Below are 20102 nucleotides of genomic sequence, written 5' to 3'. Positions count from 1 at the left end.
TGGATCCAGCCCACATGATGATTGGACCTCCTCCTCGGGCAGTCATAAATAGGGAATGAAGTTGGCAAAGGCTGGAACAGCATTTCCTCTGCTACCCACTTAAAAAAAACAACCCTAAATGTTTTACGGGTTAGTAATCTATGAAACATAGAGTCAGAGAAAATATTTCTTTTTCTTTGGGATTTTCTTTGTAGCTTTTATAGCCCCATGATTGCTCATCTCATTTTAGGGTAGAAGTGAGCTTGCAGATAAAACGCACAACATTCGGATTAGTTCCTCTCAGCATGTCCTTGGAATAGGATGGTGGAGGCAGAAAGACACCAGCTCCATTCTTCCCTCATTTTACAGAAGGAACTGAGTCCTGGGGAGAAATGATGTTGCTCTGCTTGGACCTTGGGTCCCAGAGCAGGTAGGAGAGGAGGGGTTTCTGAGGGTTTTTTTCTGTCCTCTTTTGTCATCCTTGATGCTCAGATAGGTTGGTAGTCAGCTTCAGCTTTGGGTGGCAGAGTTTGTTTCCATGTTGGGGAGGTCTGCTTTCAAAGACTTTTAACTGGGAATGTGAGACTACATCAGGGTCTGTAGCCCAGTGCCTTTGTAAATCAGAACCTCTCTTTCACATTCTCTCTCAAATACTACTTATAACAAACAAAACAAAACAAAACAAAACAAAAACAAAGTGTAAGCACCTTGTCGAATTTATTGCCTTAAAAAGAAAAAAAAAAAAGGCCTTGAAATTTCCTATCATGACTGATGGAACAAACCTTGAAGTCAACACATTCGACTTTTTCATTTTTGTTCCAGTTTTCTCCTGGCAAATAGAAAAATTTAATAAGAAAGGAACCCATGGTTCCAAAACAAATAGGATCTAAGTCCAAGACATCTAAAGCCTGTGTGGAATCCCTCCGGCATTTATCCCACTAGGCCTCAGGGAAAGGAGGAGACAAAAGTCCATATCCCTGTTGTGGTCAGAGTTGGTTCAATTAAAGGTGAAACTGTCTGTCAAACTATTTATAGCATGTTTATAACATGATGGAAAAAAACAAAAGACCATAGGTTTTGAAGCCTGGCCTTTATTCACAGATAGTAAAGACTTTTTGTTTTAAAGGGTAGATTCCTTAACATACTCTATAGTCATTGGTATGAATTTAAACCATGATATTTTAGCTAATTGATAATTTTTATCGCTTCATTATTAACAGTTTGTGCTTAATGTTGAGAAATTAAGGAAATGTTTTTAGGATGAAGACATCACTTATTATTAGATAGAAATAGAGGGGCTTCAGGATAAGATATTATCTTAGAATGTAAAATGTTTTTCATTTTAAATACTTAGAAGATTGGGTTTCATTGGCATTTCCAAGGAATTTCAACCAGGTATGATATGATTAATAGAACTTGCAGTATAATTCTTTGAACTTTTTGTTGAATTTTTGGTTTATAGCTATGTATTATCATTTATTCTAGCATCTCCGTGCTTTTGAATTAAGGTACCATTACTTTTTTATTCTAAAGATGTAAATTCGTTGGGGTTTTTGGTACTATTTTACAACTGACTGCTGGTATAACTTATGTTTGCATAATGTAATAACGAAGGAACATGTGGATGAAGTATGCAGAAGTCTACGAAGAACCTTTGCTACATGACATATTTGACTCTGAGATACATTCATCAAAGTAAAGTTGCTGTCTTGGGGACTCTGCTTAAAAGTATTTCTCTAATTTGGGTCTCTCTAGCTTGTTCAGAAAACAAACCCACTGACTTGCCTTTTTAGTACTCGTAGAGAAGATGGCACAAAACCAAGAGTGTATAGTAGTTTTCCCTTCTGTTTTGTTAGCCTTATTTATCGTAAGGCATTTTATCCAGAAATGTCTTCCCCAAATAGAAGCATTAATGTTGGGATAGTCATTTCCTAACTGTTTTTGGAACATTTGGGAACATTTTTAGGTAGCATTCTCTTACTTGCTATTTAGGAAAATATGCATTACTAAAATGTGTAGTTTTCTCCCATGGACAGTTTTGTTGCTAACTGAAATAACACCCTGACTGATCGCTTTACTGGTATGGCTACCTTCAACCCATCAAAATCAAATATCTCTATTTTGGAGGAGGACTCAACTTTGGTGGATCAGTAGCCCTCATATTTGGGGTATACCAAATTCCTGGAAAAGGTAGATAATGTAAATCAAAGTAATGAAAGTCAAATGTGATTTTTCCATAAAACTAATGTGAAGACGGGGGCTTCCATTCCTGACCCAAGGACTTTGGGCCAGTTTTTTTTGTTTTTTGTTTTTTGTTTTAAATTAATGAGCCAAGCACCGTATTTAATCAACTGTAAATGATGTATTTCTGATCCTGTTGGATTGTCTTTAATATGCATGACTCATTTTAATACAGCAGTCTAGTAGTAGCAGGTTGTATGAGATTGTTTAAAATACGTTAACACATTCTTGCATATTTCTCAACCAGAGGTGATTTGTGCTTTTTTAATGCAACAGTTCAGAATTTGAAATTATACCATCAAGTTAATAAAATGCAGGATAGCTTCTATGGGGAGATTTGATGTGAATCTTTGTAAAAATCTCTAAAGACTTAGTGGTATGTGATGTGGCTTTTTTTAAAGGTAGATTACTGAGGGATATCTGTTTATACGTTATAAAAAGTTACTGTAGAAAGCATAGCCATTACCAATCAAACGGTTGGCATTTCTCCTGTGTTTGAATTTTTGCTTTCTAGACTGCCTTCCCATCAGCACAAATAACTTCACCTTGAGCCTTAAGGTTGTATAAATCACACCGACCTTTAAAATGCGTGAATCAACTCTTAGGACAATGGATTTTTCATTTTTTCTGTTCTTTTTCTCTTGCCATCACTTTATAATGTCAAGTAGCCTCAAAGCTTTGGCTTGATAAGTGGCCATTATAATAGGCTCATAGTCCTTTGGTGAATTCATAGAGTCAAGTTATTCCAGGTCAGCCGCAAGTCTTGGATAATGACTTATGACTATAAAGTCCCCCATTGGCTAGAACACTATTCTCTGCACCTATCAACCGTTTAGAAATACTCAACAAGTCCAGATGGGATTTAGAATAGAAATATTTAGAACATTTTCTTGCAAATGAGTATGTTTATTTAAAGTGCTTTTCATGGTTGTTGCCTTCAGAATCCCTTTACAAGCTGTGGGAGAAAATTAACTCTCAATAAATTAGAGCCCTAGGACACTTATTTGGTCTGTTTTTTTTTCCCCTTTTTGGTCAAAGTGCTTGTAGGGCTCTATCTTCTTGAGCTAACAACTAGATCAGAGAGGAGGCTTGTATGTAGGATGAAATCAAACCAGGATGGCATAAAAGCTAAGATGTAGTGCTCAAGGTCTTTGCTGAATGAAGGCAGAAGCTTTTGGGGGTAGACTGAGGCTGCTACAAAGCATATGAGTGAGGACATTCATGTACAGGAACCAGAGTGACAAGATAGGGTAGGTCCATTTATAAGTAAGGACTTGACAAATAATTGGCTTAGTATAATAAATATAACTTGTGGGGCAGCTAGTCATTGAAAATGAAAGTACTCACAGCTGCATTTGGACATTAATGTCTACCCAAAGCTAATTGTTAAGGTGTTCTAATCTTCTAAATTTAGCTAGCATTTATGTTATAACAGATGCAAGCTCTTTACCACTCCTCCAAACCCCCTCCTCCAATTTACTCAACTCATTTATTTAAGTAGGTTATTATAAAAGTTTCTGTGTGGTCTTGCGTTTAATAAAGTTACCGAAGAATCTTTCGTTTCAAATCAGTCCAATAATTAAAGAGTTATAGAAATAACGTCAAGGTCCTCAGAAATGATATATTGCAAGTTTAGGAGCCAAGAGACAGAAAAAGATACTTCCAGCCAACACTTGCAAATCAGAAGCAGCTGCAGCAAGGTCAGAGCCCCTGTGTGTCAAGGGGCTGGTTATTTTATCATCAGTTAAAGGAATCGACTTTATTCCATGTCTCTAGGCATTTGACACTTCTATTGGGCATCATCTCTAGCCTTCTAGGAACAGACGTTAAGAGTGTGGTACAATAAATTCTACTTATGCAATGACTAGAAAGTCCAATAGTAATTTGCAAGTTGCACAATAATTATTTATGTATTGTGCTTCATTGTTGTACATGGGCCAGGCTTTGAGTCCATTACTGTTAAACAGCCTGCAGCTATTTTGCTCTTTGAGTTTATTAGCACAGTTGGGTTTTTTGTTGTTTTTTTTTTTGCTTTTTTGTTTTTTTGGGATCATGGTTTTCATAGCAGTGACATTATGGGATTACTCTGTTCTTGACATTTCTTATGGGAAAAGTTTGCATATTATCTGGTGGATTAGGCTTGAATTTTGGATCCAATCCTACTCCTTGCCAACCAGTGAAAAGCAACTGTTGTTTAGCTTTCTGATGTTTAGAAAGTTCCTTCTGTGACCATGTCCATGTTTTCCTGGCAGGGTCTGTTTGAGCAGTAAACAGACGTACCTTTTGTGCTATTACCACATTAAGAATCATAAACTTACTCTTGAGCATTTTGTTTTGTCGTTCATTCTGTTTTTTTTTTTTTTAAATACAGTTGGTGAAACTAAGTGTTATAACAATTTTTGTATTATTAAAATAGTTTTAGAAAAAAATTTTAGGGGATAATTATACACAGTCCTTCAGTCCTTTCAAAAATAGTGATGTTTTAGAAAATGGTGTAATTTATGGGATGAAGGAAGTAACTTCCCCAGTTGGCAGAGGAAGAAACAGCTTGTGTAACCGAAGCAATGAAAAAAACAATCACAGAGAGAGCCATTCTGCTTGGACGAGGGTGAGTGTGGGAGAGCATCTCTAAGGGCAGCAGCTCTCACACTTGAGCAGGCATCAGAATCGCCTGAAAGATTTGGGATAACAGATCGTTGGGGCCTACCTATGCCAGCGTGTCTGATTCAAGAGGTCTGGGGTAGGGACGGAGACTTGGCATTTCTCACAAGTTTCCCAAGTGATGCTCACGTTGCTGATCCAGAGACCACTGCTCTAGTGTAATTAAACTAACGGAGTCCTAGCTAAGATTTTTTTTTTCTTCTTTCCTCTTTTTTCTTTTTCTTTCTTCTCCCCCCACTCCTCCTACTCCTCCTTCTTGTGTTAGTAACACCACAGAGAATGGAAAGAATTGAAGTTTGTTAGTGAGGGTGTCTGACTTTTGGTTGACTAGGAGAAGATTGGATTGTCATTAAGTTGCTGAACTAATATTAAGGAAATGTTGTGTTTAGAATGTAATATATTTCTAAATTTGCTTTACTTAGTATTTGTATGATAGCTTATGAGCAGTTTTTCTTTTAACAAAAAAGATGCATGTGCTTTCTCTATGGTTAGTTTAAAACCACAGATGTTTGTTCCATCCAGAAAATGAACTATTGCTACTAGATGGGGAACTTTCATTTAATGTTACAACCTGGGAATGGGTAGGGAAGGGGGGCTTAAGTTGAAATTTTTAATTGGGATCTAAAATGTCTGGATCCAAAATACCTAACTATGATTTCTTTGAGGATAAGTCCTTATTTTCTTCATGCTTGAATTTTTAGTCCTGGTGTATAATAAGTGCAATCCTTGTGAAAGGAGTCAGGGAATGGCTAGCAACACACTTGCTTTGAAAATAATTAGGTAGTGATGCTGGGAATCACAGAAGATTAACCTCCCCCACAAAAAACCATTAGTGACTTGAAAAATTTGCTTATTAGTTTATTAATATAGTTTTTGTTACCTCAGTAAATTTAAGGCAAATGAAAATCCTAATAGAGTTAAATAATATTGGGGTTGTTAATATCAAAACAAATCTGTAGAAACATACACTTCGGTAGCCATAACACATTATCTAAATTAAGCTGGGATTAAAAGCCATGGAGAGAGGACAGAAGAGTTAAACAAAGATATGAAGTCTTAGTAAACCATATTTGTCAAAGAAACTCACAAATTTAGATCATTAATTTAATCTTAATCGTTTAGCAGAATCGTGTTATCCTAATCTTTTTTTTTCAAGGTCTTCATTTTCCTTGCTTTATTGGTGATGGGGCATAATATCCACATCCTGTAAGAAAGAGTCCTATATCCATAAAATGGTGGGAGGTGTTCTTAAGGGCAGGGACTATGTTTTTAATGTCTAACACCTACCTCTTGGTTAGTCAGAAATTTTGGCTAAATGGCATCTTTTCTTTGATTCCATTTAGTGGAAGTATGCATAACTGTTGGCAAAATAGTCATGTGTTAAGACTAATGTTTGGTAGGAATTTAGCATTTAGAAAATGATTTTCTCGTAACATACCTAAAATACTACACTGGATGTGCACAGTGATGCTTTTTGTTATTTTAGGGATAGAAGAATCTGGGATAGAAGGAAGTTATGTAACATGCCTAAAGTTAGTTACTCAAGCTAGGAAATGTCAGAGCCAGGCAGAGAACACAGATTTGCTAGCTTTAAATCTGGTTTCTCTACAGAATTCAACTATGAACATATTGGTCTTGGTTTTTTTTTTCCCCCATAGGAAAAGGTGTATAGTGGAAGGTATACATAAGTGGAAAACTTGATCTCCGTTCTCCTTGACTTTTAAATATTTCAAATTCTAGAAACCTTGCTCTTCTCTGAGTTTCTCTTAACTTCATTCAGCATCGCATTATTGTTTTAAACATTTTTTATTATAGTAAGAATTTTTGTGTTTGTCGTAGAGAAATGAAAAGACACAAATAAGCACAAAGAGGAAAGTAACTTTGCATTCAAGCATCCAGCACTGAGTGCTGGGCATAGAAGCCATTAATAAATATCTATTGATTGAATGCCAGGAATTAGCTCCCTGACCTCTGGGTAAATTGCTTAAGTTGTCATATTCCATCTGTAAAGAGGGGTGGCTGGCAGGGCTCTTGGGCTGCTTATTTCCTTACGTTATGGATTTATGTGACATCAGCGGTCTTTCAGGGACTTGGTGAAAGGTGTTAAATAAATCATACCTTTATTATTATCTCTAAGGAAGAAATTATTTGAAATTTGCTGTCTTTAAATATCTTACTGCTCTTTGTCATAAGTAGGAAAGAAAATGACTTCTTTGCAGTGTATGGTACGTGTTTATCTGGAGGGGTAAGATATGTCTGAGAGCAGTTGTATTTATTTATAAATAAATCGTCATTATGAAACATTAAAAACTTCTTCCTGTGATATTTCAAGTTATATTGTTTAGTTTCCACCCTCCCTGACCCCAGACTATGGTCAGATGGACTTAGAGTTTCTCTCTCATCATTTCTTCGTGAAAACAGAATTACAAGGGAAAGGAGTTAATAGAGTAGGAAAATCTTGTTTGATTTCTTGGTAGTCTTTTTCTGGTTGATTGTATTTGCTCCATGGGCATGATACAAACACGTGTGTATTAATTCACATATCTACTTAGTTCATTTAGGTGCTATCCTAATTAGACGTTATTGTCCAAAAAATTTGACCATTTGGAAGAGAAACTAAATTAGACAGTGGGTTTTCCACATAGGATATGACAGCACACGGAGAGAATGACTTTTATAAAACACAGGTGTACCTTTGTCTTATGATAAATTTAAATAAACCAGGTTTTTCTCCAGATGGGATTATAATGCTTCCAAAATATTTACAAGCATGATAAACAACTTTTCTGTTTCCTATTGTTTTAGCACTATTTTATGCCTCACTCAAATTTTCTTATAGCTGAGTTAGTATTTCCATTGTGTAGGTAGTACGTTTACATGGAGAGAAATACATTCATCCATTTAATTAGATCCCCTGTTAGAATGGGTTGGGACTGGTGGCTGGACATTCAAGTCAATAAACAGAAAAAGTACTCTGGAAACATAAGTTGCTAGTTTACCCTTTGTAAACGTCATCTTTTTTTATATACATGAATTAGGCTGTAATAGAATTCTGCAAAAAAAAATGAGCTGAAAGGCTCTTAGCAAAATTTATATTTCTATTAATATTTGATATTTAATAAATCTAGGATTAATTTTAGAAGTGTGATATTAATGATTTTACTGTGTAATTTTGCATGCAAGCTTCATTGTTTCATAAGAGGAGTGGTTCCCTGTAAAGGTTGTTTTGGGACATAGCTCAGCTTCATTCAGTTTTTATAATTTATCTTTTGGAACTGACTCAGTGAAAGTTATGATCACACTTTAAGAGGAGGAATTTTTCTTCTGATTTACACTGAATGAGTGAACATTAGCTAGCTCTTCAAGTTAGGGTCTTAATTATTCTCTTGTTTGACCTTTGCCTGTAACATTTGGTTTGAGTTGTGTCCTTCTCTTTGACTTTAAGATTCAACCACTGGCAGGAGCCTTATTTAATCTTTCTATTGAGCTGTTTCATCTCCTTGAATAGGGCATAAACCTATTCATCAACCTATCTTTCATATGGCATGCTGTTCTGGAATACTATTAAGATTGAGTGCATTGTGGCAGGGTGCATTCCATTTAAAAAGCAATGTAATATGTTTCAGTGTGATTAAGGACAAGAGTGTTACAAGTGCAATATATAGTAAAATCATAACACTCAAGGGCTTTTTACATAATGTGCTATTCCTAATGTGCAAACAGTTGATTTAATTTTTTACTTTAGCTTTCTAAGAGCATGATGTTTCTCATAAATGCTGCCGGTATGTTCTGATCTTTCATTCCTTAATACTTGAGTTGATATGCTGCTGTAACTAAATTATATCAAGTTTCTGAGGAATCAAATTTCTAGTTTGATTTATACATGTAAAACAGGGTCTTAGTGGATTTAATTTGACTTCATAATTGAAATGGAAATAAGAAGATGAAAATCTAATTTATAGAAAAAATTTGGGGTTTTTTTGGGGGGTGGGTTATGGGACAGCCTCTGTTAAGGAAAGTAAATGTTCACTTATTTATTGGTCTAATAAAAGTAAAATTCTCCTTTAAGTAAAAGCCTTTACCAGGAAACATTTTCTAAAAATTTGTGTGATTCTGATTCTTTGTTTTGGTTTTATTGTTCTTTTGTTTGTTTTGTTCCAATTTCCTGATTGTGTTACAGCAGATGAGGTGTTTAACTGATAGATGGTTTATGCTTAAGCAACGATACTAAAGAGGACAATGCAGTTACCTTCAAGTTCAGATAGAAGTAGCACATAGGACTTGTCATTGGAATACTAGAATTTTAGATGAGAAGCCACCTCTGAAGTGGAATGGTTCTTTAGATGACAGAGAAGGTCTGGAGTGAGTAGTCAGAGGGACTCTCCCAAGGTCATACGGTGAGTCTGGTAGAAATGGTGCCAGAATCATGTCTCTTGATTCCTTGCTAGTTTTTCTTTGGCTACACCACAGGACTCAAATTCAGTTTACATTTGTATTTTCTTTCTTTTCTTTTTTTAAGATTTTATTTATTTATTTGATAGAGCGAGCACAAGCAGGGGGAGCGGCAGGCAGAGCGAGAGGGAGAAGCAGGCTCCCCACTAAGCAGGGAGCCCGATGCGGGGCTCGATCCCAGGACCCTGAGATCATGACCTGAGCTGAAGGCAGACGCTTAACCTACTGAGCCACCGAGGTGCCCTTACATTTGTATTTTCTACTTGTTTGTTTGTTTGTTTTTGCAGTATCTTTGTGTTGCTGTTTTGTAATACACAACCTTGGAAGCTTTATTTACTGCCTTTTTCGCAGTATGCCCTAACTAGAGCTTTATGAGTTTGAAGTGGGCGGACAGTGTGGACCCACTGCTAGTACTTTTAGTGGTGGATTGAGCTGAAAGAATTCCAAAAAGAAGAATATTTTCTTTTTTTTTTTTTCATTTCCCTGTCGAGAATCTGTAAGGCCAGCAATGAAACCAGGTCTAAGAATGTTTAGTTAAACTAACTGATTGTAAATATGTATGTTACTTGGAAATAGATATATTTAAATTATATTTGTTTTTTGGGGGGGGCATATTTTTGCAAGTTCTCTAATGCTTACAGTTTGAATTTGATTGCTGTTCAATAACTGGATGATTTCTAGTTTCCATGAAGTGTCTGAAGCTCTATAGGGATTATCTTACTTATGTCTTTAGCATGGATGCTCTCTTAAAGCTTAAGGAGCTGTATGATGGAGGTAATCGCATTAGCTCCATTTTTATAACTGAGAGGACAGAATGTGTTATGTGAGGATCCAAGGTGGGATCTTGGATTGAATGAGGGTGTCTCATGCACTCCAGCTTGTACTTTAATCTTTTCCTCATAAGCTTTTTCTAGAATCGTTCCTACTCATTACAGTGTTCTTTTCTTCCTGTTTTTGGGGGGCACTGTCAGACCTGCTTTCTTTAAACAAACGAAAATTAAACCAATGACTGACTTTCTCTGCTGCTCCATGGTTTGTCCCCTAAGCTTTTCAGTTTGTGAGTTCTTATCTAGAATACTGGCTATTAATAGTTTTTGTGTCAATTCTGATGTCTCTTTCATTTATATTTTTACTGTTTCCTCTAAGTAATTCCTGGATTTCAGAGACCATGAGAGGTACCATGCAATTAGCACTGGATTTGTTAATCAGAAGGTATTTTGTAAAATTTGACCTACAGGGCGCCTGGGTGGCTCAGTTGGTTAAGCGACTGCCTTCGGCTCAGGTCATGATCCTGGAGTCCCGGGATCGAGTCCCACATCGGGCTCCCTGCTCGGCGGGGAGCCTGCTTCTCCCTCTGACCCTCCCCCATCTCGTGCTCTCTCTCTCTGTCTCATTCTCTCTCTCAAATAAATAAATAAAATCTTAAAAAAAAAAAAACATTTGACCTATAAAGAAGAGTAGGAGCTGGTTTTCTCCTGTTCTTCTCTCTTTCTGTTTAGCCCAAAGACATGTTAGAGCTACAAATCAAACTGAGAAATCGATGTAGCCCACTTTTATAGTCAGCATAGGCAGAAAATAGTAGATCACTACCATGTATTGTAGGAGCAAGCAAAAAATCATACTCTGTAAAAGAAGATTTACTTTAATGATATAGGTTAATTTTTATAATGTACTTTTGAACAGTAGTGTCAGATTTTATGTTTGCAGTGAGTTACTTTTTTTTTTTCCTCTCACATAATCCAAAGGGACCCTAATACTGTATCTAAAACTCAGGATTGGTCCTTAGGCTGTTTAAATTTTCATTGTTTGGGGCAAACACCTTATTGCTTTTGTGAAAGCAATATACACTACAGGGCTGTAGGGTTTCCTGGAACATAGTTCAAAAATCCTTTCCTTAGAAGGGTGGTGATAGAAGATTTCCCTGGTTTATTTGAGGAGATTGAAAGGTTGTCAGGCTAGACAGGAACTGCATTCCTGTATGTACAAGGTTTAAACCATTGCCGCCATATGAGCTTCACCCTCATTCTGTCTTCATTTGTAATATCTAATGGAGCTTAAATCAATTAAGATACTTAGGATAGGCTCTCTCTGTGCCAAATGCTAAATCGAAAAACAAAGTAGAGTCCACAAGATGTTGAAAAGAAATCTTGTCCCTAACCCTTCCTCTGAAGTTAGAACAGTTTTCATTCCTTCCCTGGCCACATTTTTCTACTGAAAAGGATAAAGTAAAAATTAGCAAGTATGAACTTACCAAGTATTGAAAATGGAATTGTATGCTGTATAAGAAAACGGGGCAACACATTTCCAAGTGGCTCTTATACACTGTGCACTTATTAAAAGAACATTTTTATTTCAGTTAGTGTATTCCTTTCAAAAGAGTGTGTGTTTGAGAAAATTATAACTTATTTCAAATGGCATCACTCTTGTAATCTTCCTTTCTCTCCTGACTCCTGTGATTGTTTTCCTTGTAGCATGGGTTTCCTTCCCCTTGAGTAGACAGCTTTTCATTTGTGATCTTTCTTTTTCTCAAATGGCATTTAAAATCCACTACTTTTTAAGGCTGGTGTTCCTTAGTCTAGACACTTTCTTCTGTACTGTGTTTAAGAACTCTGAGATTTCAAGAACAGATTTAAAAATATATATAAATATTATACATTTATATTATATAAATAATATATAAAATATATTATAAATATATTATACTTATATAATAAATGTAATATATATTAATATATAATAATGAATATATATATATAATATATATATATAAAACTTAAGATTAGGTTATACAATTCCCAAGAATGATACTTACCTTAAAACCTTCACAATGAAGAAAGAATCATAATGAAGATTTTATAAGTAGATATTTTGTTTTCTTGGGAGTTTGTAGCATTGGGAGAATGTTAAGATTGGAGCAATGAGGTTGTGAAATCAGAATAGCCAAGCCTATGTGAGTGTTAAATGGTTAATTCAGGATGGAAGAGAAGTCCAAGTAGGCGATGTTCAGGAAGGAGGAAGTGCCTTCACCGCAGTTAGAAAATCCAGGTGAGGGGCTAAGTAGCCCTGGAGGCTAACGTAAGGACAGACTTTCCTTAGGTGGTTTTCATATCTTCCTCTTGTAGGCAACATAAAAAGTGCTTGTTTCCTGCCTATCCAACACAGGTCTCAGCTTAAATGTCCTCAGAGAAGAGAATACCAATGTAAAATAAAAAGGAGCCCTCCATTCTCCTCACATCAGCCTGCTTCATTTCCACCATAGCTCTTGTTACTCAATACTTTCTCAATATTTTCTTGATATGTGTTCTCTCTTTCCTCCTTGCCCAACCTGCCTCTCATCAGTGTATATAAGTTTAGTATGTGCAGAGCTCATGTCATTTGTGTTCATTACTCTGTCTTGTCTCTAGCATAGAATCTGCACTCAGACAACAGTGTCTCTGGCTAGATTGTCATCTGCTCGAGAGCAAGAATTCCACCTTATCTTTGTAGCCCTATGATTATTTGGTTCCTGTTAGCTTGAATTAATTAGGCTAATATTCTTGAGAAAAAAATGAATTACTATGAATGAGAAAATAGGATAATTTTATAAGCAAAGACATTAAATTTCTTTCTCCCCCCTTTTTATTTTTTTAAAAAGATTTATTTATTAGAGAGAGAGAGCAAGTGAGTGCGGGGGGACGGGGAGGGCAGAGGGAGAAGGAGAGGGAGAATCTCAAGCCGACTCCCCACTGAGTGCAGAGCCAGCCCCACATGGGGCTTGATCTCAAGACCCTAAGATCACGACCTGAGCTGAAACCAAGAGTCGGATGTTTAACCAACTGAGCCACCCAGGCGCCTCCTTTTTTCCCCTTTAAATAAAAAGCAGCACCAGGTTTAGGGACAGCTGGGCCAAGTATAAAACATGGGATAAAACTGGGTAAAACTTTGATGCCAGAGGCTGTCCCAAGGGTTGTTTACTTCTGCTACATCCAGAAGTCATGAGGTGATTATTTTAGGAAATGTCATTCTTCAGTAGCTCCTTAGGTATTTGGTTAAATAATAAAAAGCCATAAATGGGAAACTCTGTTTCTGATGGCCAGCTTTTTGATGTGGTAATACACACTGAAATGAAGATGCTTCTGTTAGATATTGAGAGTTCTCAGTTACTTTTCAAGAAGACCATTTTCCATGTACTAATGTTGCTTTTCTAGATGGACCTTCTGAAATATGGTATTCTGAAAAACATTTTGTCCAAGGTTTAACTTTAAACTTTTTTTTAAAGATTTATTTATTTGAGAGAGAGAGCGCGCGCGCACATGATGTGCGCACGCATGTGGTGGGGGAGGGGAGAGAGTCTCAAGCAGATTCCACTGTGTGGTGAGCACAGACCCCGATGTGGGGCTTGATCTCACGGCTGAGATCATGACCTGAGCTGAAACCAAGAGTTGGATGCTTAAGCTACTGCACCACCCACGTGTCCCCAAGGTTTAACTTTAAAAATGATGGTCATCTTTGAGAAAGAAATCTTAAGATTTTTCTGTTTGAATAATTCTCAATGAAGGAATTGGGTTTGTCCTAAGTTGCAGTTTCTCTGAAGATATACTCTTGCTATTTCCTGCCAAATTAGCCTGGAAATACATTTCCACTAGGCCAGTTTTTGAAGCAGCACCATATACTGAGTTATCGTGAGGCAGGTTGGCAGAAGTACTGTCAATTTTAGTGAAAGATGTAAGATTGAGTATTTAGTATTTCCTAACAATTCATAATGTTGTCTACTTTTGTATTTTGTTGGCTCATTTGTTATACATTCCTTGAAGAAATGATCATGAAGGCAGTCTTGACTTAACCTCTGTTAGATAGGCTTTGCCAACTCTAATGACGTAACTGCTCTGAAAGCTAAAAATGTGCATATATTTTAAAAAAAATTCTCCCTTTTTTTCCCCTCTGGAGAGAGAGGCTAGGAATATTCTAAGTCTGTAAGTAAAGATTCCAAGTTACTAGCAAATGAAGTCATTTTTATGTTCACCATTAAGATTTTTTCAACATGGCCAATTTGGAATCTTGAATTCTTTTTCCAAATCTAGGAGTTTTTTTTGTAACATTTCAAAATTAATGATCCCTCTTTTATATATGTAATCCATTTTTTGCTTTCTGAGTGTGTTATGGTATGAGGTTCTCCATGCAAGTATAAACTTTATCCATATTATCTGTTTTTTCTTCATCATTTTCTGTGTTTCCACTTACAGTGACTGCTCCATTATACTGTTGAACTTTCCTAATGACTTTGCTCATGCTGTGCTTGCCATCTAGGGCCTTTCTTTTTTCTTTTTATTTTTTTTAATCTTTTAAAATTTTATTATGTTACGTTAATCACCATACATTACATCATTAGTTTTTGATGTAGTGTTCCATGGTTCATTGTCTGTGTATAACACCCAGTGCTCCATTCAGTACGTGCCCTCTTTAATACCCATCACCAGGCTAACCCATCCCCCCACCCCCTCCCCTCCAGAACCCTCAGTTTGTTTCTCAGAGTCCATAGGCTCTCATGGTTCATCTCCCCCTCCAATCCCCCCCCCTTCATTTTTCCCTTCTTACTATCTTCTTCTTCTTCTTTTTTAACATATAATGTATTATTTGTTTCAGAGGTACAGGTCTGTGATTCAACAGTCTTACACAATTCACAGCGCTCACCATAGCACATACCCTCCCCAATGTCTATCACCCAGCCACCCCATCCCTCCCACTTCCCACCATTCCAGCAACCCTCAGTTTGTTTCCTGAGATTAAGAATTCCTCATATCAGTGAGGTCATATGATACATGTCTTTCTCTGATTGACTTATTTCGCTCAGCATAATACCCTCCAGTTCCATCCACGTCGACGGCCAAGCTTGCTCCATCTCTTCCTTTGAAGTTCATACTAAAGTTATGTTCCATTGACTCAACTCCATTTCATAAATGATGGGCTGGGTTCAGAGATGAGAAATGGCTGGAGGCACAGCTATAGCCCTTGGGAAGCATAGAATTAAATAGTGGTGGGGATGGAGCTTGATAGTAGCATAGATAATAGACTAACTAGTAGGATCAATGAGAAAAGAGGTTAAACTTGGAAGAGGGTAACTACCGTTGTTGTTTTGCAATATTGGCAGAAGGCTCTCCAGAGGAGGTGGTATTTGAGTTGGTCCTTGAGTGGTGAATCCTGAAGAGGTGGACATATGTTCCACGTCTGTTCAGTTAGCTAACTGTATCTAGCTTGTTTCTTAAAAGTTTGTGAAAGTTAATTGGACATTTATCTCGTGTGGCCACAGTTCTATTTTGCATATGAAGCAATTCGGTTTTTAGAATTGCTTTTGAATTAAAAACCACCACCACCACCACAAGGTAAAAACCTCAACAGTGGAACTCAGAAGTTGCCTGATGTTACCTTTAGTCGTTTTTCAGGGAGACAGAGGAAATGGCACAAAGGGGGAAAATATTTTTTGCCATTTAGAAATACCTGTTTTGAAATGGGCTGAGTAGAAGCAATGGCAGAATCTTTGTGTGTTCCCATGTGTGTATGCTTATAAAAACAAAAGCAAAACCCAACTGTTGATTTTTGCTCTTTTCAAAATGTCACAAGTGTAAAGGCTACCATGTTCCATGGTGGTGAGGTGCTCAGACTGCTAGATGCTAGCCCTAGACTTCTAAATGCTCCCACAGGACAGTTGAGGGCAGAGACATGGGCCAGGTAGCCCCTTGTTTCACTCTTCTTGGGGGCTCTGAACTCAAGCAGGAAGGGAAGGAGTCCAAAATGCTCAAACTGGAAGGGACATTTAGCACAAAGCATTGGTAATAACCAGTCTATATATAGAGTTCAGTGTGTTTCCTTCCTGAAGGGCTCTGCACCGTAAATAAAGTAAAACCAATAATTATCAATGGTCAACTGGGCCATGTCCTGAACAAAAGTATTCAGATGGGCATAAATCATAGTGTCTAAGCAAACAGACTGGAGAGGAATCTACCAGCTGTTTTCCTGAGGATTAGAGAAAAAACTATTGCCCAATGATATTTTTTTTAAAGCTTTAAATGAGGGTCTTATGAATCTGTAAGAGCTTCTTCTTTTCTTCTTCTTTCTTTTTAGGGCTAAAAAATGGGATCTTTTAATTAAATTTATTTATTGTGTCTGTATATGAACTTTATGATAATAGCACAAATTTATTTATTCATCTAAGGAGCATTTATTTCCCTGTACCAAGCACAGGGTTTTTTGTTTGTTTTAGTTTTTTTGAAGACTTTTTCTCCTAAATGAAGAATATTAAAAATCTGAGGTAAGGGAATAAGATTTTGACTTATTCCACGTTAACCAAAATATGACCTTTTCCCCCCTTCATTGTTTTTTCTTCCTTCTGTGCATTTTTTGCACAACTTAAATAGGTTAATGGTCACTGTATATAGCTAGCATTATACTACATATTTATATGGGCAGTGTGCCTACTTTTGAGAAGCTATTTTAAGAAAAAAAAAAAACTACAATTACTCATTATTTACGCACACTTCGGGCTGTTCCTCTCAGGCATGAGTGTTGTGTGCTGGTAGACCTTCATGCTACATGTGATTACTTGGAAAGAGATGTTTTGAAAATGTCTCCTAGTTAGAGCCTTGGAATACCTGAGCAGCAGTATGTGGAAGGAGAGGAGCAGGAACATGTTATTTATGGCTGTATAATGTTAGTTTCAAAATGACACTGGGTATCCTCTGGCACAATTTGTTAACTCAGTTTCTTGAAGTTTGGTACTATCAGAATTAAAACCAGTTGCGTGTGAGTACTGGCTTTCAGGAGAAGGCTCCTCTGTGGCAACACTTCCTATCACCTCTACCCATTTTTATAAAAGTTCATGTTGATTGTAGGGCGTGGGAGTTTGGAGAAGAATTTGAGTGCTCCCGGAAAGCAACTTCTTTAGTAATGGTAAATCAGTGAAGGATGGCATGCCTCTTTAAAAAATTCAATTCAACAAACATTCGTTGCTTTACTTGGCTCAATGTTAATGCCCGGAGTTACAGATATGAGTAATAATGGGGTTGCTGACCTCAAGGGGCTCAGTCTAGTGGAGGAGTCTGAGAGGTGAGTGAATGTTATCTTGCCAGTCTGATAAATGCACCAACCTGATAAGTGCAACACGAGAAGCTTGGAAGAGGAACAAGGGAGACATTCTAAAAGAGCTAACGTCTGGGCTGGATTTTGACAGGAGTGAGAGCTTCCAGGGATTTCTACTGAATATTAATTTGCATAGTTTAAAGAATGGATGTCAGTCCTCCCACTTTACTATCACCTAAAAAAATTTGGTGGCTTTCCAAAGATGAATGTCCCTTTAATAACTTCTGAAACTTTTATTACGTAGATTTTAAGATTATCTGATTCTCGAACAATTGAGAGGAAGAAGGAGTTGAAGGGTTTAGGATGCTTAGATCGTATGAAGGTGACACAGTAGCCAGTGATGATAGAACATGGATTCTTAATGAAGAAGCATTGCTGAGTGACACAAGGAAGTCCGAAAGGTGGTCCTTTTAGTTTAACAATAATTGCTTTATGACTAATGTACTATCCCTGGCTAAAATGTTCCTTGGTTTGAACTCCTGTTTCTTTTTAAGAACTAGGTTAGAAACTCATGTTAATGATTTAGGTTATAAGATACTTGAATAAATAAACTACTTCCCATAATTTGGCTTTCTTCAGATTGGGGCTGTAAGTTTCTATCTGTATTGCTACAGATTTTCTGGCATGTTTAGTGTGTATAAGAAGTTTCTATTCTTTGCTTCTAATTAAGAACTCAGGGTGCTCTACAGACATCGTTTATTGTTATTTATGAAAATATTGCATTTAAAAATAATTGAGGTATGCATTGGTAAATAGTTTCTTATAAGCCAGACTTTTACGGAATATTAATATATAACAAATCATTTCCTTTAGAGGGTGGGAAAAAATCTCAAACTTTCAACTAGAAGATGTGCTCACTAACAGCTGTTTCCTATAATAGAAGCAATTTGCATGCAGAATAGAGAAAATGAATTCAACAAAAGGGGGTATAGAGAAGCAGCCATAACTTCCCTGGCATGTACCGCAGCCCCCAGAATAAACTTCCTTCAAGTGACATTGGCATGATTAATCCCCAGCGACCTGGACACTGAAACTGCTGTGTGGCAGAGAGGCTTTGCAGTCTGCAAATGTCATGGGTGTAATACGAGCCTTCTGTTTGGGGTGAGGTGGGGAGTGCTCAGTGCTTTTGGTGGCATATCCTCTCCCAAGGGTCTAGGAGATTTGAATATTCATGACAGGTCGGCAGGTGGTTAGTGGATGCTGGACTGAAGCTACTCTGAGTTGTTTCGCTTTTTCATTTTTTTTTTTTCTTTTTATTAGAGACACTTGTAAAGTCAGGTGAGATTCCTCATTCCTGATTGACTTCTGATGTCCTGATTGACTTCTGATGTCCTTTTGGGGAAGGGTCCCTGAGGTGGGTTAAAGGAGATGTCCAAGTGTTAAAATCCTATCTTCAGTATACCTCTTTATAACCATAGTTGTACTTGTGGAATGTCTAACGAATCTTCATGTGTATCATCACCATTGTCTGGAAGAAAAATAACTTACACTTGAATTTCTTTTTTTTTTTTTAAAGATTTTATTTATTTATTTGAGACAGAGAGAATGAGAGAGAGAGAGAGCACATGAGAGGGGGGAGGGTCAGAGGCAGAAGCAGGCTCCCCGCCGAGCAGGGAGCCCGATGCGGGACTCGATCCAGGGACTCCAGGACCATGACCTGAGCCGAAGGCAGTCGCCCAACCAACTGAGCCACCCAGGCGCTCTTACACTTGAATTTCTACACGTACATAGTCTTCTTGCATCTTGACGGCCATGCTTACAGTTGGGTATATGGTTCTCTTTCTCTCTCTCTCTCTCAAGAGTGAGAGAGAGAATCTTAAGCAGGCTCCATGCCCAGCGCAGAGTCAGATGTGGGGCTCTGTCTCACAACCCTGAGATCATGACCTGAGCTGAAACCAAGAGTCAGACGCTTAACTGAGTGAGCCACCCAGCGGCCCGATGGTGTTCTCTCTTTTAAAGCTAAAGGAAGTGGAAGCTGTCTGGAGAATTCTTAGCCCCAGGGGCCATGGACCTGAGTCTTATCATCAAAATCCAGGGCTCTACTTGCTGCCTTCTTTCTATTTTCATCTGAAAAGTTTATATGACAATTGGGTATTTCACAGATTAGATTTCCTGCCTCACTTCAGTCACTTTTTGAGAACTTACGTGTGCCAGGATCTGTGCTGTGTCTTACATATACATCATCCCTGTTTAATCCTTACGCTGGAAGAAAACCCAATGTTCAGAGCTCTGAATGAGAGTAACTTTCAGTAACCAGATGTAGCCTGGTTAGCCTGAGGTGGAGCCTGGATTGGCACCCACGTGTGCCTAAGCCCTTGACGCTTGACACTCATTACCTTCCTGAGGTGAACGTTTCTGTCCTTGAAGGCTGGAAGTAAATTACAGATGAGATTCCTGAATATATGGCAGTGGGGAACTCTGTTGAGTGTCAAACCCGTAATTCAGACAGTGAATGCTTTGGGAGGGTAAAAGAGGAAGAGATGATAGTACTTTGTGGTCTGGAGAGGCCACAAAATTTGTGATGAAATTTGAATTTGAGCTGGAGAGGATACTAACAGTATTATCAAAGTGTGATGGTAGGAATGGCAGGAGGACGGGGCATAGTTGGGACATGCTGGGCATATTTGGGGGGAGTTGGTGCCCTTGAATGTAGCATA

The 20102-nt window shown here is 37.5% G+C and overlaps 1 protein-coding gene across 1 annotated transcript in view; it reads left to right on the top strand.

Annotated features, from left to right (window-relative positions):
* The window catches only part of MLLT3 (MLLT3 super elongation complex subunit), a 282058-nt gene that overhangs the window by 137153 nt on the left and 124803 nt on the right, over positions 1–20102 (top strand). The gene's annotated exons all lie outside the window — the stretch shown is intronic.

This window comes from Neomonachus schauinslandi, chromosome 13 (genome assembly GCF_002201575.2).
Source record: "Neomonachus schauinslandi chromosome 13, ASM220157v2, whole genome shotgun sequence".
Classification (NCBI taxonomy): Eukaryota; Metazoa; Chordata; class Mammalia; order Carnivora; family Phocidae; genus Neomonachus; species Neomonachus schauinslandi.
Note: the sequence above shows the minus strand (reverse complement) of the source record. Positions and strands in the feature narration are given on the sequence as shown.